This window comes from Manis javanica, chromosome 3 (genome assembly GCF_040802235.1).
Source record: "Manis javanica isolate MJ-LG chromosome 3, MJ_LKY, whole genome shotgun sequence".
NCBI lineage: Eukaryota > Metazoa > Chordata > Mammalia > Pholidota > Manidae > Manis > Manis javanica.
In genome coordinates, this window is record NC_133158.1 from 45,984,294 (window position 1) to 46,008,385 (window position 24,092).

At 40.2% G+C, this 24,092-nt stretch overlaps 1 protein-coding gene across 1 annotated transcript in view; it reads right to left on the reverse strand.

The window, feature by feature from the left end:
• Positions 1 to 17,760, reverse strand: part of KCNJ15 (potassium inwardly rectifying channel subfamily J member 15) — a 68,392-nt gene extending 50,632 nt beyond the window's left edge. Inside the window, exon 1 of the mRNA XM_017645101.3 lies at positions 17,482 to 17,760. The gene's annotated coding sequence lies outside the window, so the exon portion shown is untranslated. The remainder of the gene's footprint in view (positions 1 to 17,481) is intronic.
• Between the last annotated feature and the right edge of the window lie 6,332 nt (positions 17,761 to 24,092).

The following is a 24,092-nucleotide window of genomic DNA, read 5'->3' on the forward strand; positions in this document are numbered from 1 at the left end:
TCAGCTTTAAAAAATCACCAAGCCAATGGGGGTCTCTTTTTTTGGGTTGGAAGTATTAATGGATGTGTTTGAGTCTGTCTGCTGGACACAGACACTATTCCTCATCCCATGTTCCATCCACCTGTCCCTCTCTACAGGGCTCACCTGTTCTGACATTTCTTGACATATTTTGGTGCCACACCCATAGAGCCTCTTTTCCACGTTTTCCAAGTTCAACGCGTGGCTTCTGGCACAGTCCACAGGGTACACATTGTATATTTTCTGACTCTTTACTTGTCTACTTAGTATATTACTATGCCATACCTCTCATTTGTAATGTTCTGACTCATTTCCCTATGAATCTCTCTCTTTCTGTCTCTGATGACTATATAGAAGAATATCATTAAAACCCTGAATCTACACCAATACCCGATTTCTACATTAGCATAAGTGCAGGAGAGCCTCAGAGACTTCTCAGGGCTCATTTTATCTATTGATTATTAGCAGAACAGGGTAAGTAACTAGGTTTTATTACTTGGGATATTTCCCTTTACAAAGTTGTATCTTTTTGCCAAATATTCTAGTTACTGTGGAAAAACTGAGCAATGCGAATTGGCTAAATTAAGTAAAGTGAAAAATCCCAGCTGATTGCCATAAACCGTGAAAGACTTCACAGTGAAGATGTAGTATGAGGACAGGAAGAAGGTGCTGGGTGCCCTTAAAGCCTCAACTCCAAAGGCCATTGATTCCTGAGGCACCTTAGCGAAGGATATGTGCTAACTGGGCAAACACTGCCTGGAGAAGCTGCAGCTTTATGTAAAGCTACACAGATTTGTTAAATAAAAAGTGAACTCCAAGGCACAGCTGTTCACGCTCACTTTTGTTCTAGTTCACTCCTGTTCTAGCACTGCACTTCCAATATCCTTGTAGAGACTGCTCAGTCACCTCCAGAGCAGAGAGGAGATAAAGAATGCCAATAGAAGGATACTCTTTTTTTAAATTATTGTTCTCCTCCCTGATGGTCCCGTGTGAAGAACAGAAGCTGGTGGACCATGAGGCCAGGTCAGGCTCCTGAAACCACAGTCACACAGCCTCCGTTTGACAGTACTCATACAGACTGGAAATGGAGTGCATGCACTTTCTTTACACCCACCTCCCCCCATTAAGATATATTCCTAGGGTTAATTCACCTTCATGAATTTATTTCTGATCCCACTCTGGAGAATCTTTTCTGTCTCTGCCATCTGTTCTGTCCCCTTAGCTCTGGTTTGCCACTGTGGTACCAGAGTTCAGACTGAATGTTCACTTATGGCTTGCTCTTCTTCAAGCTACGCTCATGGGAGAACTTTTACTAATCCCTGAAAACTGGCCTCAGTTCACTTTCCTTGTGAAATCTGTGTGTACTTACTTAGGCAGCAGTGACCCTGAAGATGCAGCATTAGGTTTATCAGTCAGTAAATAACATTTATCACCCAGTGGAATGCGCACACCAACAAGAGCGCTCAGATTATCAGCGTAGACTCATGACATCTTTTCGGCAAACATTGTTACGTTTTGGTTCTCAAAACTGATTAATGGTATATCTTAACTGTCTGATCAACTTCACAGTGTGGAGACCCACAGAAAAATTGAAGCTAAAATGTAATCCTTGCCTCAACACACTGAATTGTTATTTCTTTCTGGAAAGCAGTACAGTATAATGAAGAAAAAAGTGCAGGCTTGGTCTGAGACGTGGATTCAATGCTAGAGTGGCTACATACTAACTGCATGACCTGGGGCACATTAATTGATTTCTCTGAGCTGGGTTTTGCACTAGTGAGCTGAGAGCAAATTTATGTCACAGGGTTCTGAAGCAGTTTCGATGACTGCTTGGGAAGTGACCTGCCCCACGAGGCTCTGTCAGAAGACATTAAAGAGCAGAGTTCCATGGTGAAGGTGGCCAGCGACAGGACACTCACCCTGCCCATGGTGCTTGGCCACTGGGACAGGATACTCATCTGTTTTGCCTGAACTCACACCCACAAACGGTCACGTGTAAATCCATTTCTAATACCTAGATTCTCCTTTCTTCTTCTATGCTTGAACTGTGGGATAGATAAGCTGGGTACTTTGGCTCTTTCAAGATCTGCTGTGCCTTTCCCAGTCCCCATGCAGAGCCCCCAACCTGGCTGAAATGCCTTAAGTGATTCGTGTTCCCTAGAAGTCCTACCGCTTCTTCCAAAGAGAGGACTGTAGGTAGGAGGGTTTTCTGAGTCTTCTCTATTTCTTTTATCACAAACCACGTGAGCAAATAGTTCAGATTAGTTGAATAAATAGAACTTAATTAACTTGTTGCTAGGAAGCTGGGTTTTATTGTGCCAATTTTCCTGAAGAGCCTTGCTTTACAGTGATAAGCTATAAGATTTATGCCATTTAGTTAACGTCGTTCTCGACCTTTATGGGACATTAGCATTGCCAGCAATCGAGCATGAGAATCTATCTCCTATCTTGGTTATAGAACCTAAAATAATAATTGACATTGCTCAGAGAACCCTTCTGTTCCTTCTTTCCTGTTGAAGCACTTGCACCACCCATACTGAATCAAGCACATGTATTGAAGTACATTCCATACAGCAGATCTGCTGCCTTGCGCAAGTGTGGAGGTGCAAAGATAAAGGGTGGAGAATGTACGTAATGTGTTTGCTGTTCCTTGTGATGTGCTCTTACTAGCAATAGTATTCAGTGAAAACTTCCCCCTGATTGTAGATATCACGTGGGTAGGGTCAACAAGAGCCAAATTTGGAAGCCGTGACCCTTGTCAGTTCACTGAGTCCTAGAGATGGAATTTTAGTTAAGAGGGAAGCCCGCATCAACAAGTTCTTTCTAGTATTTGTGAGGTGTTGGGTTTCTTCCTCAGACTGCAGGGAGGCACGTGGAAAGCTTCTTTCAAGCTGTATACACTAAACTGTGTGTATGTTTACGAGGAACATGGGAAAACACGGAAACTGGGGGCAAGGTGACACAGAAATGACAACATAGCACCATCCTTCCTGCAGAAGGCTAACTGTGCAAATGGCCTTGGAGAACGTGGGTATGCAGAGTAACAAATGTCTTTTAACTTGAGTGTTTTATCAAATCTATCATCTGTCTGTCTATCCACCATCTATTCATCCATCCACCCATCTACCCATCTGTCCTTCATTTTCTGGTTTCATGATGTCACTTTGCCTTTTCCTTAAAAACTGAAGTTCAGGATAACTTCCAGCTTTAGATGTCTCCTGTCAGAAAGGCTAGGTTTAAGTTTGGTTCTCAGACATGCATTTATACTCTCGTGGAGAGCAAATCTACATGTTAAATTTGTGGAGCATGACCGGTACTACCAGGCTGATAGGTAAGAAGGTAAACAGATGACCCTTGACACACACACAGACACCACACCGGCCAGGTGGTAAGCACTGTGGTCAGAAGGTAGGGCAACATGAAACATGATTTACCTCCTAAAGATTATTTTGGAATTCTGCTTGCTTTGTAATATATTTCCTCTTTAAATAAAATCAAGTGCTGGAGAGATTCATGCTTTGCCTAAATGCTTAACACTCATTTTAAACAAGATTTCAAAAATACTCCCTTCAGGTCAATGTAACTCATCTCTTGACCCCCCAGCATACAGGAGGTAATATGGAAATAAACTCACCCTTCACATGAGCTGCTGTGAATCCAAAGAAAAGCAAAGGCAGCCCCAGAATTTTAATTTTTGGCCTGCATTCTGCAGAAAGAATTCTCCAAATGTTTATCTTCATTATATACTGACAATAACCAATACTCCTGGATCTGATTGAACTTGGCAACACAAGGAAACTCTAGTGAACTCACTGCTTCAGGAAAAATTAAGACTTTATTAGTGGGCTTGATTTTTATTCTCAAGCCATTATCCCGTACAACAAAGAATCAAGACTCCGGCCAAACACACATTCATTTTATTACTATGAATAGCAACCACCGTTGGCTGAAGGCTCACTGTAGGTCAGAAATTCAATGTAGTGTTTAATGTTTGCTACCTTATTTCCTTACTATGTTATTTATTCTAATAGTACACTTACCGTCATATTAACAAATCAGTGTCTGGAGAGGGGGTTTATTTTTCCCACTTTGTAGGTGAGTAACTGAAGTCTTAGGTCAAGCAGCAGCTGATTTGAGGCATAGTTTCAAGTCCTGGTCTCACTGCAAAATCCACACTCTGAATCATTGATTTTACTGCCACCCATGAATTTATAGCCCATGTGGTTTTCTCAGGGTTAACTGAGCTACTGAAATGGCCAAAAATGAACACATGACATCAGATCTAAGTCCTATGTTATTTCCAGCTATAGACACTATTTATCTTTCTATGCATATATGCAGTGTGTATATAAAATCACTTTTAAGGTGATCTTACAGCCTACTTTCAGATGCAGCCTTATGAGGAGGTTCTGAAGGGCAGGGATGGTGGGTGGCTGGTAGCCTTCCTGATTTCCAGGAGTATTTTTAGCATCATGATGACAATGAAGTACAGCAATGACCCCCAACCCTGACTACACATTAGAATTACCAGAGAAGCTTTAGATGGCTATGAGATTCTGATGTAGTTGGTCCGGGATGAGGCCCACACATCAGTGTTGTGGGGATCCTGGGATCATCTGAATGAAAGCAGGTTGAGAACCAGGGAGGGAGGCACAGAGAGAGGGTGTCAGAACAGAACCAGCATGAGGTAAACTTGCACCTGGAATCTAGTCTCCAGGCTCTCATCTATTCCCTCTGAGTGGCCCTCAGGGACCTGCCCCTGTCTGCAGACTCCTCCGTCATGGTGCCTTTGGAAGCCTTCCATGGTCACAGAGGGGCTAGGCCTTCCCCTCACATCGCGGTGAGTCATCAGTTCTGGAAAGGGCATCTTAGACTCACAGTGTCCATGTGGCTGTCCACCTCAGGATGTGGCCAGTTCCCTTTGGTCAGCTCCGCATCCACAGCTCTGGTTACTTTGATTACCTCTTAAGAAGAAAGGAGGCTGTTCTTGGTCCAGAGTACCTACTGGTTCCCATTAGTTGTGCAGAGCAAATACCTTAAAAATTACAACAAGAGGAAAACCCACTGCCTCATTAGCTGCCAGTGTTATTGCCCCCAGGGCCTGGGATGAGACATACTTTTCTGGGGTCAAAGGAAAGTATTCCCCTTCTGCCAATGTACCGAAGTCACTTTGACCTCTGGAGTATGCAGGGACCCAGAGTGGAACCATAGATAAAAATATGACTGGTTGGGACTTAATTCCACATAGAGGAGGCAGCTGGGGGCTCTAGGTGTCCCCTCCTGCTGGGGGAGTCAACATTTCTCCAGAGGTAATCTCTGACCCACTCCAGATGAGGCAGAGACAATGTCTGGAAGAAATAGAGGGCACTCCTAAGCAAAAGCTGGTTTGGTGACCACCAGATAAGGAAGATAACAACTCTGTATTCAGGACTTAAGACCCAGTTAGGTTGGGTTTCTGTGCCAAGCCCAGAATATGGACTCATTTCTGCTTTCTGGTACTTTTAGGGTCTCAGTTAAGGGACCAAAATCCATCCACCCTTTATCCACACTTGTATATGACTTGTATATGAAGTTTACTCATTATTAGGCCAGGGAGAATAAAAGAGGCACAACCAGGTTTATATTACATATTGATCCCTCCTCAAAAAAACATCTGATCCAGTAGAGTCCTTTTTCCCTTTTTCCAGCATCTGGTGGGTGAGAAACCAGTTTAACCACAAACAACTTAGTGAGCCAGCACTGGAAGCTCTGACACCGGGTTAGTTTGCTTAAACAAGATGGTCACAAAATGGGATACTATTTTGTTAAAAAAAGGAAGGAAAAAGAAAAGGCAGGTCCTTAGTACACTCAACCTTTATATACTCTAAAAATGAAATAAATAAGGACTCAGGCTTGGTTTTAGGGATGGTTGTTTATGACAAGAACAGGCTAGCACCGGGGTCAGCAACCTGCAGTCCACAGGTCAAATATGGCCCACAGCCCATTCTTGTAAATAAAGTTTTATTACAACACAACCATGCCCATTTGTTTACAAATTGTTTATGGCTGCTTTAGTGCTAACTTGGCAGAGCTGTGTAGCTGTGACAAAGAAGTGTCGTCTGCAAAATGGAAAGCATTTACTGTCTGGTCTTTTTCAGAAAAAGTTTGCCAACTTTTGATTCAGCAGATCAAACAATATACAACGTATCATTTGAAACAAGTCCTAGTCACAGTGAGCAGAGGAGATCCCCAGAAGAAAGAGGCCCCTTCCAACAAGTTAATTATTGAACACTGGCTAAGTGCAAGGTTTCTCTTGGGAATATCAGAGAATAAAAAGATGCACATTTTATAATCCTGCTCTTAAGAAAATTATAATCCTGTAGGAAAAGTCAGAAAGAAGATAAATATTTCTAAAATATCATAGCTTGAAAAATCACCCAAAATCTTAATCTTCTTAAAGTTTAACCCAAATCTCAATAATTGTACAGACCAGTGCAAGAGAAGTTCAGTGTCTCTGGATTGGCCACAAGCTATGTGAGATCATTTTAGCTGCATTTCTATGGTGGGCCACTTGTTACTTGGAAGAAGGCTTGCTAAGTGGCTCTCAATCATTGGGTTTTTAGATGGAGCTAAAAATGAGGTCACACAGCCGGGTGGAGAGGCAGGGAATTGAATCCTTATCATTTGTTTCCCTCTTGGGCAGCATACCATTTGGCTTGATTATTTGTTTGTTCAACATTCACGGAGTTTAAGCATCTACTCTGGGCTGGGCCCTCTTCTAAAGGCTATGGAGATGGCAGTAAACAAAACAGTTGAGTTGCCCTCTACCTGGAACTTACAAGTAAGCATATAAATAACAGAGTGCAGGTGGGGACAACGTCGGAGGAAACGAACACAGGTGGGTGGTGGGAATCAATGAGCGGAATGGAAGGCCAGAAGGGTGCCACCCACGAGGCTCCTTTTGGACAAAGACCTGTGTGGAGGGCAGGGTCAGCTGAACAGACAGACAGCAAGCCTGAGAGGGAAGGCTGGGGCAGGGAAGGCCTGGGTGCCCTCGGAGCAGAGTGGGGACGCCACTGTGGTAGGAGAGGCATGGGGGCGAAGGCATGGGGAGGAGACCTTACAGGGCTCCACAGACCAGTGGAAGAATTTGAAGTGAAACTACTTGGGCATTTAAAACGATTCAAATATTGGATGGGGCCCTGTTTGTTTAAGCTTGCCCTGGGTTTCTGTTTGGTCTGGCCTCAAAGGGGATGTGCAGGTGTGTGGGGAGGGGGTCTTTTCCACATACAGCGCCTTGTGAAATCCTGCTGCTCAGGTAAGCTCAGATCACTGTCAGTGTAGCAGAAACAAGCATCAGAGAAGCAGCAGTGGGAGCAGCACACATTTAGGAAGAACTTCGAGGTGGTCCAGGAAGCTGGCTGCCTGAGTGCCCCTTCTGTTTGGGTAAATAACCAGGAGAGAGCAGGGAAAGTGCACCATTCAAGTCTTGGCTGCACAAAACAAAATGACCAGTGAGCACAGTGGTGGGTGGAGGATCATCCCTGCCTGGACAGAAGAAAGCAGTGTGCACATACCAACACTGGGCCTGAGTGGACAAAGGGAAACAGGAGAGTGAGCCACTCTTGAAAAGTTTAGAAGAAAACCGGTTAATCCATGGAGGGTGGGAATCCCATATTGCTTCATTAGTGTGTTTTGCTCAAATTCGTTTAGGTAGTTGCCCTAAGTCTACACACTGTCATGAATTTGCTGCCCTTAGCAAAGAGTCTGGGTCTGGAGACCATTCATTTGTGCAAGATGAAAATTCCACTGAGCTGTCCTGTTTGCCAGCCTACGGGGAGGTGTCCATTAGGCCTCTGCACAGGGGCTGTGGGCTCATCAAAATGCCCAGTGGCATTTTGAACTCCAACCTTTGGTGATACATCTGGAACAAAAGCAATACCCTACTGCATAGGAAGGTGACCTGGCTGCCTTACACTTGGGGAATAGCAAACCTGAAAATTCTCTGCGAGAAAAACACGTCTCACCAAAGCACAAACCAGACACTTGGCACCCAGTCTCCGTGACGCAGGGCTCCCCGACTGGCAGGAAAACCACAGTAAAGAACTGATTATGCTGTTAGAACACATTCCATGGGCTGTCCAAGGCTATTTTTATTTTACAATAAGGTACAATATGTTCCATGATGCTTTCTATCCTGGACTTTTTTTTTTATTGTATTTGCATACTCATTAATCCCAGTAACTGTCAATGATTTGAACAAATTAACTAGATTTGGGTGTGTTTATTGAACTCACAGCAAGAGTAATACACAAGCGTAATTTTTATTATAAGCAGAACACTGGCAGATTGAACCACCTGTTGACTATGAAAATCTTCACGGGAGGTGGGTATTTAGAGACACTGAGCCCCACTGAAAGTTTCAAGTTTTACAGACCAAATATCTGCCGTTTTTTATCTTTTTTTTCCTTTTAAAAGAAATCAATTGTGAAAGCAATGTTTGGTCAACTGTTATTTGGTCAAGAAATTTACCAAATCCTTATAATAGAGCATTCCAAAAATTTTACCCATAAGAAAATAAATGTTCTGTTTTAACATACACTCCATAAAAATTAAAATTGCTTTGGAAGAGGGAATAGCTTCCCTGTAACATAATGGATATTCAACAACTCAGATGCATTTTGAGAACAACTTTCCATCCACTCAAAAGGAAAACAGATAACTGGTGTAGGTTGCTTGTAAAGCTCATTCAGTGCATTAAGACTCGTGTGCAAGGAAAACTTCCCTGCCAATGTTTATTTGTTATCATAACCACTTTTGCTTTTTCAGAACTTCCTAGCTACCTTTTAATCATTTTCCATCAAGGAAACTGGACGCAGTGCATCAAATACAGTCTTTGGCCCTCTAGGAAGGTCTAGAGTTTGATGAACTTTGAGAAGTCCCCATTGCTTTTATAGTTTGCAGGCTTTGAAAAATCTCGAGGTTATGAGAGGGTTAGCCATCTACGATGCCATGGTGGGAGTCTACATTTCTTGATGACCATTAAAACAAAAAGGGAAGGCAGTAATCACTGCAATAAAGCATATTTTAATCCAGTGGTCTTTGGGGATATAAGGGTGGGGGGAGGTAGAAATGCCCAGTAAATTTAAGTAATATATCTAACTACTCATAACAAGGAGAAAGAATAGGGAATATACCCCGGAATTAGCTGCTTTGTAAGGAGCTTCAGCAAAAATAATGCTCATATATGCAAATTTACATCTCATAAGAAAACATAAATAAATCAAGAGCCTTGTTCTAATTTTTGAACATCAATTTTGCTGACAGGATCAGGAGACTTGAGCCAAACATCTGCATCAAATGATAAAGTCACGGCAAAAATGTCCTTTTTCCACTGTAGGGCAGTCATAGCAAAGCAGACACACAGAAATGTTCTCTGCTTTCACTTAGAGCTGAGATGAGAATCCATGCTGAGTGTTCCTTGCTGGAAGCGGTAGCACCTATATTTCTGTTGTCACCCTAATATGTATTTTAAGATAAGGTTGGGGGAGCTGGCCTCTTTGTATCTTTGGTTTTCTCATTGGCCTGCAAAGATCTTGCACATCTACGCTGTACCTCACTTACTGTTTAACTATTATTTTTATATAGCTTTTATAGGGTACCAAAGACGTGGTTGAAGTTAAGTACCTCTTCTGCCCTTCCAGCTACAATGGAAACTTTTTTAAAGCTCTTCAAAAGAACAAAAGGGGGAAAAGGAAAAAAATAAAAATAAATCAGGAGTCCAGAAGAGGTTTTCCAGAACCCATGTGTTCAGAATCCCTGCCAGTGGAGTCCTGTGGGCTGTCCCTGGATTCTCTGTGGGAGCAGGATGCCTTCACTGAGTCCCTAGATGGTGACTGCATTTGAATTACTCTCTGGCTTGGTGGCCTTGTCACCTTAGGCCAGTCAGATAGCAACTTTGTGGGAACTGACCAATGGTTACAAACATCAAGGCTGTCAAGTAAATGTCAAATCGAAGAGATTTCTGGTTCTGTTCTTAGTAGTAAGTATGAACATGCTTCCAGGAACATCTGGCTCCCTGAAATATTGAAAACAAAAACAAAAAAACTCGTTCTGAGTTCTTCTCCAGCAGCTCTGTGTAGACAGGTCTTTTCACCTGAACAGCAAGTCAGAAACCACAGCTCCTGTGGTTCAGTGGAAAATGGCTTGTGTCTATAAGATGGCCTTCACCCAGAAACACCCCAGATGTTCATTGTCACATCTGCAGTCCTACTGGTAAAGTTCTGACTTACAGGCCTTCTCATGGGACTGGCCTTCCACTGGCAGGGTTAATTTTAACCAGGGAGCAACCTCTGAGTACAGAAGTGCTCTCTGAGGCAAGGACAGGTAAAAAGAGATTTGGAAAGCTGAAAGGGAGAAATATTTTTTCCATACTCTTATTTTTCCACACCAACCCCTGAACAATAGAGTTCTGGAAAACACTTTTATCTAATCATTGGACTTCAACCCTCTTTTCTTTCCACTGAAGAGGAAAATTTCTTCCTCTTACGAATAATCATTCAGAGTGTAAAGTAGTATAGCCTCCAACCTGGAAGGCAGAATCAAGTTGGTTTTTTAAAGAATCTTGGGTTCATTTTGTCTTGGCAGTTAACAAAAGGATGCATCACTGTGATCAAGCCTTAGGGTGCCTGTATTAATATGCTTGTACTTATAACTGAACACATGTTCTGGGTGCTGCGATGGCCCCAAGGGCAGCTCCTAGCTCCCTTCCCAGTTTCCCTGTGGCCCCCCTGAGCCTTGGGAGAGGCCACACTATTGTAGTTCACTGGACCTGGTCATCTGCCAAAAGTGAGTGAAGTGCCTGAACACCATAGATCCTGACGGACAGTCCGGATAACTCTTCATGTCCAAATGAAGAACAGCAGGAGAGACTTCCCTGCAGCTGTTGAATGAAAAGCAACAGGAGGGAAGAGCCTGCTGCTTGCCTAGCTCACCACCATCCTCAACTTATTTTTTCAAATTAACCATTAGTCCTCCAATATAGCAGCTCAAACTACATTTCTCAGTCACCTATGAGATACAAGCAGATTATTGAGATGGTGTAATGGTGTCGAAAAGAGTCTGACTCTATTTTTGATGTCTGACTGCTTTCAAGCCTCACTGCCCCTTCCCCTTCTGCCCCACATCTGGGAAGCTGATAAGACAGCCTGGGTTCTCCTTCCTTTGCCACTGATGGGAAATTCACACCCCACCAGCCCCACCCCATGCAGGAGCCCTCAGCGCAGACTCATCTCCTACCCTCAATAAAGGACAAGACAGTTTCCTTTCTCTGGTGTTTTAAGCTATTTTTGGATCTTGGGAGGCTTTCCTGCTCACTCCATAAAGCCTCATTATATATAACCCTTTCTGCACCCCCTTGGTGGGCACATAGATGGTATCCCCAGTCTCAACATTGAACCAAATTTTGGGGGAGGGGCTCCATCCCAGCTCTGGAAAATCTCTTTAGAGAAGTTGACCTAACTGGATGTTTTTATCATTTCCATCCATCACGCTTTGCCTTCCTCCTGCTGGTGGTAGACCAGCCAGGCCTCTTGTGACATGGTAAAACAAACCTTGTGCTAAGAATGGCTGAGTGGGAAGAAAGAGAGAACCTGGTCTCTGAGGACATTGTGAGTCATCCTCTCTTCCCTAGGCTGCCTGCTCCGGACCTCTCGGGTCATGAAAACCAAGTTGGATTTATTCAGGCACTTGTAGCTGAAGACAGTTCCAAACATAGAGTTGGGATTAGATTATTTCTTGACCTCATAAGAGGAAATCAGTACTTTTGATGGGATGTGAACAGGTGAATATCACCACCTTCAATATGCACCCAGGACTAAGCCATTCCCAGTGTAAGATCCCCATAACTAAGGGCAGCCATTGAATATTCTCTTGGCTGAGCTCATTTTGGGGGAAACAAGGTTTGCATAAACCCACAAAGAGAGCTTATTTCCCCAGCTGGAAAATGGTCTAAAAATTGGACTACAGCAGAATTTGGAGAGCTGTTCAGAGCCAACCATTTTGGTTGGGAAGCCATCCATGTATCTATCTCATGCTGTTATTGTACCTACAACACCCAAGTGCCATGAAGGAAAGGGTCTGTTTATTGAGCAACAATTCTTTCATTGGTCATGTACTAGATAGGCAAAGAGAAGATAATATAGGCTTCTTTCCTTTAATCCCAGAGGACAGCGTTAGTGTGGGAATACTAAAAAAATCATAAAGAGAATGAAAACAGGTTTCTTCTAAAATAGTTAGAATTTGATTTGACTGACATTTAATTTGTGCAAAACTTTTAGTATGACTGTATTTTTGCAAATGGACACAAGTGTCCAGATCAAGTAATGATGATGAAAATCATGTGATTCAGGCATAGGAAACTGACCAGAGTTAGGTCCACCCCCACCACCTTTAATATGCCAAACGTTATGCCCCATCCTGACCTAGGAGAAAATGCAGAAAGGGGAGGGAGCTGGGAGCCCGCCTCCGGAAGGAGAGGCCTTTCCATAGAAGCACTGTGATTAAACAACACAGTACTTATTTTTTGAAGAAATGAATGGATAAAAAGTTTAAGGGCAAAAGGAAGTAAATAGACAACTGTGGAATAGAAATATTGACAGTGTAAATCATCTCTTTTTAGAAAAAGAACACACTTACTCTAGAGAAAATCATCTTTATGGGAGCACAGCAAAGATCCAAGTATTTTATCTTCACACTTCTCTTTGTTGTTGGTAAAAGTTAACAAAAAACTTTCAGAGTGCTTCACAGGCCAGTGCACACCCATGTCTTTAAGAAGTTTTTTAAAGTAGTTCTAAATACTTAGTATTTTAGTATTTTTGATAGTCTACATTTCAAAGACAAAATGTGAAACTTTCCTATTGCTGCTACAGTAAGCGTACAATCAAGGAGGGCAAATTCCCCCCACTAGGCTCCCATCACAGCCCTCTCTGGTGTAGCAATGGAGGTGTCTACACCTTCTTTTCCAGGAATAACAAAATCAGCTCAAATTGCAGCTCAACTTTTTGGGTAAAAGAAGAGACTTTAGTCAAAACCTGAAGCAGTTTGTTGAAAGATTTTCTAACAAACAAAGGCTAAAAGAAAAGGGAGGAAACTTCTGATGCTTCAAGAAAGGCCCCAAAGAAGAATTTCTGAGCCCCAAAAACCTATTAAATATACTGAAACTGTTCATGGGTCGTACTGAGTTTTCCTGAAAGTTAAGAACTCAGATGAACTCCCAGCACTTCTTGATTTGAGCAGGAAACCACCTTAGGTGGGTGTCTGGTTATCACACTCTGCTTGAACATAGAGAAAGCATTCTAGAAACATACCTAACCTGCCTGACAGGTATTGCCTCCACCTGGATGGCTTATTCATGAGTCAGAAAAACTTCTGTTGCCAGCTTTGTGTTTTATTTCATTCTTAGACTTGTCTGACTCAGGATGCCAAACACATTTTAAATTCAGAAAAATAAAATGTAAAAAGCATTTGCCCATTATTCAGCTTCCCAAAATAACAAATATCTTTACACATAAACTCATATTTAGCAAAATGTTGGTATAGGTGAAAGGAATTGTGTAATACTACTAATGAAAACACTCAAGCTGGGTCTGTATAACCACAGGAATATCAGACACTGAAGCAGTGTGATAGTTTCAGTGTGTCATGGAAGCCCCCAGCCTTGAAGCCCTCCTTAAGGAACTGGAGCCTTCAGGCCAGCTTTGGTCAGTCCTTTGAACAGACCACAAAGTCATGAAGTCCTTTAACTCTGTATCTTGCTAGAAAGAAGTTGTTTCATTTCGTGTTTCTGTTTGGTCTACAAGGAACCCAGGGCTACAGTAACTAATCACTTTATTCTATTTTGTAAGACTTTTATTTGCAATATGATACAGGGCTTATCAAAACAATAAATGTAGTATATTTGCCAATAGCAGCAGCATAAAAGAGGTGGCAGGGAACAAAGCTGTGTTGGAGTAAGAAGATGACACCAGGTGGTAACTTAGATCCACAGGGACAAATGAAGAGAATCAGAAATGAAAATTAAAGGATTGATATAACAAAATCTTTAGATATATACTTTCCCTCCTTTCTTATCTCAGATTCCTTAAGAGATAAAAAATAATATAGAGTAATAATTAAAACAATGTATTATTGAGATTGTAACACATATAGAAGGTATATGTATGACAATAATATCACAAAAAAGGGAGGGAGTGGGCATAGAACTATGAACAAATTAAGTTTCAGAAACTGACAAGGTGATTCTACAACTTCCATGGAAATTCAAAGCACTCAGAATAGCCAAAACCATCTTGAAAAAGAACAAAGTTGAAGAACTCACACTTCCTGATTTCAAAATTTATCCCAAAACTGCAATAAATAAGACAGTCTGGTGCTGGCAGAAGGATGGACATAGATCAACAGAACAGAACTGAGAGTCCAAAATTTTTACATTCATGGTCAGTTTCAACAAGGTGCCAAGACAATTCAATGGGGACAAAAAAGTCTTTTCAACAAATGGTGCTGTAACAAGTGAATATCCATATGCGAAAGAATGAAGTTTGATACAAAATATTAACTCAAAATCATTCTTAGATCTAAATGTAGGAACTAACCTATAAAACACCTAACAAGAAACATGAAAATAAAGCTTTGTGACCTAGGGTTAGGCAAAGCCTTAGATATAACCCACAAAAAGACACCAGTAACAAAAGAAAAAATTGATATATTGAAATTAATCAAAATTCAAAACTTTTATGCTGCACATGATACCATCAAGAAGCCCAGAGAATGAGAGAAAATATTTGCAAATCATGTATCTGATAAGGAACTTGTGTCTATATAAAGAATGCCCAGCACCTCAATAATAAAGACATAAATAACTGAATTAAAAAATAGGTGATTGATCTGAGATAAACATCTGGTCAATAAAAACATGAAAAGATATTAACCATCATTAGCCTCTAGGGAAATGCAAATCAAAACCACAGTGAGAAACCACTTCACACCCACTAAGATGGTAATAATGAAAAAAATAGATAATGACAAATAACGAGATTGTGGAGAAACTGAACCTTACGTTACTGGTGGTGATATAAAGTGGTTGACCTACTTTGGAAAGCACTGGGCAACTCCCCAAAATGGGAAACACGGAGTTAGACGATCTAGTAATTCTATTATTGGTTATATACCCAAGAGAGATGAGAACATACATACATTCACACAAAAACTTGTATATGAATGTTTGTAGCCACACTACTCAAATAGCCAAACAGTGGAAGCAACCCGAATGCCCATCAACTGATGAATGCGTAAATAAGACATTGTTTATGTATATATCATATTGCTCATCAATAAAAAGGAATAAAGTACTGATCTCTACTATAATGCGGATGAACCTTGAAAACATTATGCTAAGTGAAAGAAGTAAGTCACATATTGCTTAATTCCATTTATAAAACATATCCTGAATAGGCAAATCTGTAGAGATAGAAAGTAGATTAGTGGGTGCCTGGGGCTTGCAGAGGGGGCAGAAAGTGGGTGGGGAAGGATGACTAATGCATGCGGGTTTCTGTTTGGGGAGATGAAATGTAAACCTGATTGTGGTGATTGCATTCTGAACAAACTAAAACTATTAAATTGTAAACTACAAATGTGTGAATTGTTTGGTATATGAATTCTATCTCAAAGGAGTTAGAGATGTAATCCATATAAATCAGTCACATAGTATGAGTTTTGGTTTCTTTAGAAAAATAATTTAATGAAGTAACATTTGTCAACGTTGTCACTATTGGGCTAAATTTTGGGCTAAATCATTGTTTTTCTGGGGGAGAAGGGGAGTCCCTCTTTCCTGTACATTACAGAATGTTTAGCTCCATCCTTGACTAGATGTCAGTAGGATCCCTTCCCCAATTATGACAACCCAAACTGTCTCCAGACCTTGACTAATGTCCCTTGGGCAGCAAGAGAACTTCTGATAGAGAAGCACTGCATACAATGTATAACAGCATTAAGTGGACAAAATCTGAAGGCTTCAACTTTTATTAACACTTTCTATTTCTAGAAGGTGAAACATTTGCCCTTTATTTCTCACAATAAAACTAAAAACTAGATTATTTTTGTTACTCTCAACTTGTATCCTGAAGCTCAAGGGGAACTCAGTTATGAAAATGGTCTAGGTACAATTAAAACTTTCCAAGGATCAGGGTTGGCACTATGTCATTCACTACTTAACTAGCATACTCATTATTATAATTTTAATAAGTGTGCAATAAAACATTAAACTTACTTGCCACACATTTCATGGAGAATCCTCCTAAATCAGAAAATACTCAGAGAAGTGAAAGTGCATCATCGTTTGCCAATGTTGGATTGGTAAGATAATGAATATTACTAATACCTATGCAAAGTAAGAAAAAAACCAAGCAGGATTCCATGGGGATTTATATGAAAATGTTATGCTTGAATTTCATTATTTTTGGTAACTTAGTTCTCGAACTTCTCAATCTGTGTTCAAGGAGTTCAACAAAAACTCCAGTGATTGGAAAACACAAAAGTTGATTTCCAAGTAAAGCAAGAAGGCATGTGATTTATTCTACCACTATTTAACACAAAAGCAAAAAAGGAATGAATGACAAAAAATACATGATGTTGAAACCCCAGGAGAAACCAGAATGAGAACTGAGAGTCCTGGAAAAAAATGAGAAGAATGTGACAAATGTGACAGAGGATATTGAATCAGTCACCGATAAAAGGGAGTGGATTGCTTTCTCTCACAAAGAGTTGCAGCAATAGACAAGCAAAGGAAACATCTCGATTTTACACACACATATTCACAAACCCATTAGTCACCCCTGAGTAGTATACTTGTCAAATACTCCTTTCATGTTATGAAGAGTGGATGTCTCACAGTTACTAACTTTCCCTCCACAATAAATAATGTAATCTCTCCATGACTGAGCTTATGTGCTAGTGAAACGTGCCAGCGTGTTCTCGAACACCCACAGAAGGCAATAGGGTGGGGTAAGGGGTTGGAGGTACTTTGAAGATTTGGATTCTATCCTTGCACATTGGCCCAGAGCCGCCGGACCACAGCCAGTATTTCTCAGCTCATTTATGGTTCACAGCCCTTGCTTGCCTTACCCAGTGCTCACTTCTGTTTTCCAATCTAACCAATTCAAAGAGACTGACCCCATCAAAGCCATCCTGTCCTTCCCTTAGCCTCGCACCCTGATCTGGATATTTGGCATTGCCTTCTATTGCTTTTTGTGACTAAATCCTACCCTGGATTTTTCCATCTTGAAGTTCTGCCTTATGTCTCAGGCTGAGCCCCCAGTTCCCAGTGCCCTGGTGACTTTGGCTGTGTGTGAAGGAGAACAGGGGGCCTCTAGCCAACGAGATGTCTGTTGTCAGAAACCATCCTGGGCCCTTCTTTGCTTTAAAACTCACCACTTAGATTTCATCCGTGTTTTGTTCCTCTGGGAAATTCCACCTCCCGTGGTGAAGGAAGGAAAGGCGAGGTAGCCCTCCATGCAGTGCATGTGTGGGTTCTGGGTGGGGCGCAGATCACCCGTGTGTCTCCGTGGCCACATGTGGAGTTCCAGGTCGAGTGAGAACTTCAGTTCCCCTAAGTTCAGGCACCAGGGCCTGATTTTAAAGACTGCTCTTCCCTGCAGACTTCCTTGCCTCACAAGGAATTTCTTCCACGTACGTCCTTGGAGTTGTCAGGAATTGGACAAGCCTTTGTCTTACCACAACCCAGCGCATTAGGCAATCTAAGGGCGGGACTATCTCCCTCGACGGTGGAGTTGCCAGTTCAGAAGGGCCTGGAGTTCCTTTTCTGAAAAGGAAAATCCATACTGTGGCAAAGACGACTTTACATGGTTTTTTTTGTTTGTTTTGTATTTTTCCGGGAGAGGAAGGGGTATCACTTTTAATCAACCTGGCTAAACAAAGGAAATGTTTTACCATCAAAGAAAGAAAATGTTCCACAAAATACAGATTTTCCCCACTTTGGATTTTTTCCCCCTTTTGTCCTCCTGCTCTGCTGCTGGAACAACCACTTCTTTCTCTTTTTTTCTTGTTTTCTTTTCAGAAAGTTGAACAAATAGGGTTGTGCTGGCAAAATATATTTCCTGTGTCACTTGGGACAGATTAAGGCACATCAGTTTCCCTGACGGCCTCCAACTTCACACAGTTCCAGCCCTCCATCTCCTTTAAATGACACATGATGCTTCTCGTCTCTTCATGTTCCTGACCCCAGGAGAGTGCTCGGGCCCTTTACCTGGCGGCTGCTTATGTTTATGCCATCTTCTGGCTGCTCAGGGAACTGCATTTGTTGCTACAAGCCACATTATCCTTACTCTGTGCCCAAGGCGTCCAAGAAAATAGAGGTCTCAGCATCAATGGATGATTTAAGAATAAAAATATATAATTTGTCATTTAGAACATCAAGAGGGCCTCATGACATGTTAATTTTATTTTTTAGAGGTATTTTTTCAGAAGAGTGCTTGTTCCATATTTAAAAACCCCAGTTCTTTTTTATATTGAATCTCAGGAAACATCCTCTAAGATCGGGCTGAATAATAACCTAGGTCAGGTTGTAAACATTGGTCTTGAAATGTCAGGGTATGTGGCCAGCATTGTGGCAGCCTGGATAACCTGAAAAGCCTCATGCTGCAAATATTTTAAAGTGTTACTTAGCATTAAAAAAAAAAAAAGGCTCAGTAGAGGAGCCAGAAACATGTGGCCTAATGCTAAAGCAGATGGGAGTGGAGTGAACTTATTTTTGGAAATGTAGGAGAGCCTAAATTTTCAGTGTCACACAGGGGCAGGAGTTGAGGTCTTGGAGCCAGACAAAGCAAGAGTGGAATCTGAGATTCTCCTATTAGGACAGGACTGTGTCTGCTGGACCAGAGAATTAGCTACTCATTAGTCCAGGGTGACAACAGGGAAGCCTGTCTCTTTCTGCCTGGATTTGGGTGCAAAGCTGGGAATCTCCTTAAGAATCCATTAGCACAACCCTTCCTGATCAAAGAGTTAGGGTTCAAATTTGCATTCTTCACTTTGTCCAGAAATTCTCTAGCTAAGAAAGTAGCATAAAAATTGTTCCAGACTAATATGCCCCTTTGGAATCCTACCAGAAGCAAGGAACAAAAATTCTCTTGAGAAGCAAGAGGTCTCTGATAACACAGACCACATGGAAAAAAAAAAAGCAAACACCAATGAAGATTAGTTCCCATTAAAAAAAATTAAAATTTATAAGGATTCGTTACACTTAACAATTTGGTAAGCAGGCATGCAGTAAATAGCAGAAGTAGAAATCAATACCTGGGATATAAGAAATTCATAGAAAGAGAATATAAAGAGAGTGTGTTTAAAATGACTACAGATAGAGGTTAGAAAAAAGAGATACTAGTGAAAAAGAATGAACTTATTGAAAAAGAATAAGCTATATCTTTGAGAAAAAGAATACAGTCATTGAAATTAAAATCTCAGTTGCAGGCTAAGTAACAGAAGAAATAAGGCTGAAGAGAAGGTTAGTGAACTGGAAGACAGATATGAGAAAATTACTAAGAATGTAGCATAGAAAGATAGATCAGAAATACGAAAAGATAAATAACTTTAACATATATTTTATAAGTATTCCAAAAAGAAAATAGAAAAAGTAGGAAAGAGAAAAAATTCAGATATAATTACTGAGGATTTTCCAGAGCTGTTCAAAGGGAGGGCACTCAGATTCAAGAAGTACACTTGAGCAGAAAGATAGAAGTTTAAATCCACAACAGGATGCACTGGAGCAAATCTACAGAATATTAAAACATTTCTTTCTTTCTTGTTTTCTTTTCAGAAAGTTGAACAAAATCAAATAGGGTTGGGCTGGCAAAAGACATTTTCTTTTGGGAGCAATAAGTAATGTAAAGCAAAGTTCTCAGAAGCATTCAGAGATCAGAAGATAATGAAATAATACAGTTAAAGTGCTGAGGTGAAAGTGTAAGTATAGCATTTTATATACAACTGAGCTGTTATTCAAGCGTAAGGATAACATAATAACATTTTTATTTATATAAAAACTGAGTAAGAACCAAAAACCTAATTGCATATAGAAATAGCTATAAGTGACTTAGGGACCACTAAAAAAGTTGCAACTAAATATAAAACATAAAAATGAGGTTCAATTAAGCTATTAGGTATCTATAGTATAGAAGGTGGGAGGGAGTGATTAGGACTTAAAGCAAACTCATATGTTTGTATAACTCATGAGAGTGGCTGAGATAATCACTAACATTAGAGTCAAATTAAGTAGGCCTACTAAATGTTTAAAGTCTACAGCAAAAGATCAGAAGTATTATATATAGGTCACAAAAGAGTAGGGAAGAGGGAATTTAAGAAACTTAATTTATAAAAGAAAAGAAGGCAGAAGAAGAGAGAAAAAAGGCAAAAGTTATAATATGACTAAAATTCAAATGACCTGGTAAAAATTAATTTTTTAATCACTAACTAAAATGGGCTGACTTCATTAAATAAAAGGTGTTTTCAAAATCCAATTTTATGTTGTTCAAACTAAAAAAGAAAAGTAAAGATATAACAAAGACAAAAAAAATGGTGTAGTTATTAATGTCAAACCTAATGAGCTTGAAGATAAAAACAAAACAAAACAAAAAACACCTTATTAGAGATAAAGAAGGTCACCACATCATGAAAGAGGATTGATTCAAGGAAAATACATAAAAATTCTGAAATTATGTGTATCTAACTATGCAACCTGAAAAAAAATTCAGTAAATATGGGGAAATTATCAGGTAAAATGGAAAAATTTATAGTAAGAATTGAAAATTTTGACACATGTATCTCAGAAAAACAGATGAGATAGAAAAATTATTTAGGTATATGTAATTTTTAAGAGAGAAATTTAACAACAGTGATCCACTTAGCATTTATGAATCCCTGTCTCATAGAGAACATAACAGTGTTTTTATTCATCCAGAGAACATACAAAAATTGACCTCTTAATAAGCCCCCAAGCAAATCTTCAAAATATCAAAGAAGTGATATCATGGGATCATGTTCTTTAGGCACAGTATTTTTAAAAATAGAAAATAGCAATTTAAAGTTCATTTAAAGCATTTGGAAGTTTAAAAAAATACTTCTAAAAACATATGGATCATAGAACAGATCAAAATGGAAGACTGTTAGGAATAAATGGAAATGAAAATACTGTACCCTACTCCCCTAAAATGGAGCAGCCTTTATAAGGAAATATATAAACTTGAATAGGAATAAACATCACATTCATTAGGGAAAGAAAAGAGAGTCTTAAAATTAATTAACTAAGTAGTCAATTAGGAAAAGCACAAACCTAACATAAAGAAAATCGTTTAAGGGAAAAAAAAAAATCCCCAAATAGTGAGATGACAAATGAAGTAGTGGTCAGTGTCAACTAATTTAAAAGAATATTTTTAACACCAGAGATTGGGAGGTGAATGTAAATTGAATAACCATGTCTTTATGAAAAACTCATCACATTTTTCTTACATTTCACATTTTGCCCTGACCCTTGAAAATGTCTTTATAGATTGACCTCAACATTCAAGCTGTTTTTCAGAGATGATTGCATTACACCTTGAAGTCTCCTACTTTGACTGAATAGGCTCGATGTGGGTCTAAAAACCAAGGTTTTTATATAAAATAACATTTTTGTAACATGCGCATAAGTTAATTAGTAGTTGTCTGAGTGTTTGGAAAGACCTTTGCTTTGTTTATTGGCTCCTCACGGGGGTCATGTCTAGATCAGATGCCACACTTGCCCCTGACAACAATTTGACATGTACACCAAGCTGCATGTTAAAGTAAACCTCTTACTCCAAGATTTTTCTTTCACAGTTGAGGCAACCACAACAGCTAACTGGTGTCTTACTCTCCAGCCTTCCAGGGCACTTTTGGCCAGTCTTTTCTCTTGTTACTGTGTCATATTCCCTTTTACAATATTATAATGTTTCATTTGAAAATACATGTATATATAACCTCGTATAGTAAGAAAGGTGTTTACAATACCGCACAATGTGAATTAGTAAATGAAAGGTGCACACAAAATCCTCAACTCAGGTTAGGATCATATGGAATCTTCTAGATGCACGGGTTCGTCAAAAGAGGTGCCAGAATGACCTGCGTTCACATGCTCGTTCTGTTTCTCACAGGTTGTGAGCTGTTCTACAAGTCGGTTTCCTCAATTGCAGAAGCAAAATAATAATGCTTTTCCTAGAGGATTGCTGAGGGTGAAACCTTGGACTTAACAGTGTTAGTTTGATGTTACCGCTCACACTCCCTTACTTCCTTCCATAGTTGCGGTAGTAGTATAAGTAATAATAAGAAAAATAATAGCAGAAACATTGTCATCACTATTATCTTTATGGAATATTGTATACCAGCTGCTATGCTAAGCAGTTCCCATGTATTAACTAATTCATTAACTTGCCCTCCAAACAACTACTTGAGGTAGGCACCATTATCATTGGGCCCATTTCATAGATGAAGAAAATAGTATAAAATCAGAGGGTGGCCAACTGCAGGCTGCAGGCAATCAGGTGATCTGACCATTTGCTAACATACGGCTGCTTTCATGTTACGTTGCAGAGCTGAATGGTTCCATACAGGTGCATATGGACCACAAAGGTGAAAATGCCTACTTTCTGCCTGATTCTTTACAGAAAAGGTGTGTGAGCCCTTGAGTTAGCTAATTACCCAAGTTCACACTGATATGATGTCATTTTTTAGAGCTAAACTGTACCTTGAAATAGAGAAATATCCTTCCTGCCCATGCTTTTAATGCTTATTGACATAAATAATTTGTTGCATTTCTCATGTTTTATAAATGTTATACCTCTCATGTTTTATAAATGTGATAGCCTCTGTAACAAGCGAACCCCAGAATCTTGTGGCTTACCACAAGACAAGTGTATTTCACAGGCAGTCCTGTCCCTGAGGAGGGAGTTCAGCAGGGAATGGGGAGGATGGTGCTCCTTGTAATCATTCTGAGATTGGGGCTGATACAGACACAAGCCCCACTAAAGGTCAACATACAGGGCAAAGGGAGTGGAGGGTCACATAGGAGGTTTCTAGAGACAGGCTTAGAAGCTGCATGCATCACCTGTAGCCACATCTCCCTGGCCATAATTCAGAACATGCCCTTACTTAACTGAAAGGTGGCAGAGAAATGAAGCCTGTCAGGAAAGACAAGTGGGGTGAAGGCACAACTAGCCAGTCTCTGCTAAAGTGTAACTGCACAACTTCCTTTTTTCACTTAATGTTACTACACATTCCAAGTTTTATCTATGTTGTTTGTGTAGATGGAGTTCATTCATCTCACTTCTATGTAGTATTCCACTGTGTGGCTTTACCAAGTTTATTCATGAATTCTACTGTTGATAGGCCTCTGAATTGTTTCCAATTTGGGGTGATTGCAAACAGTGCTGCAATGAATGCAACTGAACTGGTCTCTGGGACATCCAGAAAGCTTCTCTACTGTATCTACCAAGAAGGAGAATGGCCTGGCCCTCAGGTTTGATGACCTGCAACTTTATCAGATATTACCAGCTTGCTCTCCAGTGTATGTGGAACAAGTTAACATGCCAGCAGGAGTCAGGGGGGCTCTCCCACATGCTTATAACTTTTAAAATTTTTCCTCACTTACAGGTGTAAGGAAACATCTCATTGTTATTTCAATTCTTTCATGAAATTTTGAAAAAACTGACTTGTATCCAGACTACATAAAATAACTTGTCCAGTTCAACACTCGTCTGTTAAAAATGGAGGATTTGAATAGATATTCTTCCCAATAGGAAATGGCCTAAAGCACATAAAAACATACACGACTCCATTACTATTAGGGAACAACCATAAAGAGGTGTCACTTGCCCTCTAGGATGCTTATTACCCAAAGGCAGGCAGGAAAATGTGTTGGGGAGGATCTGGAGAAATTACAACCCTCATATATTGACAGTGTGATGCTAAAATGGTAGAGCTCCTTTAGAAATCAGTTTGGCAGTTTTTTAAAATGTTAA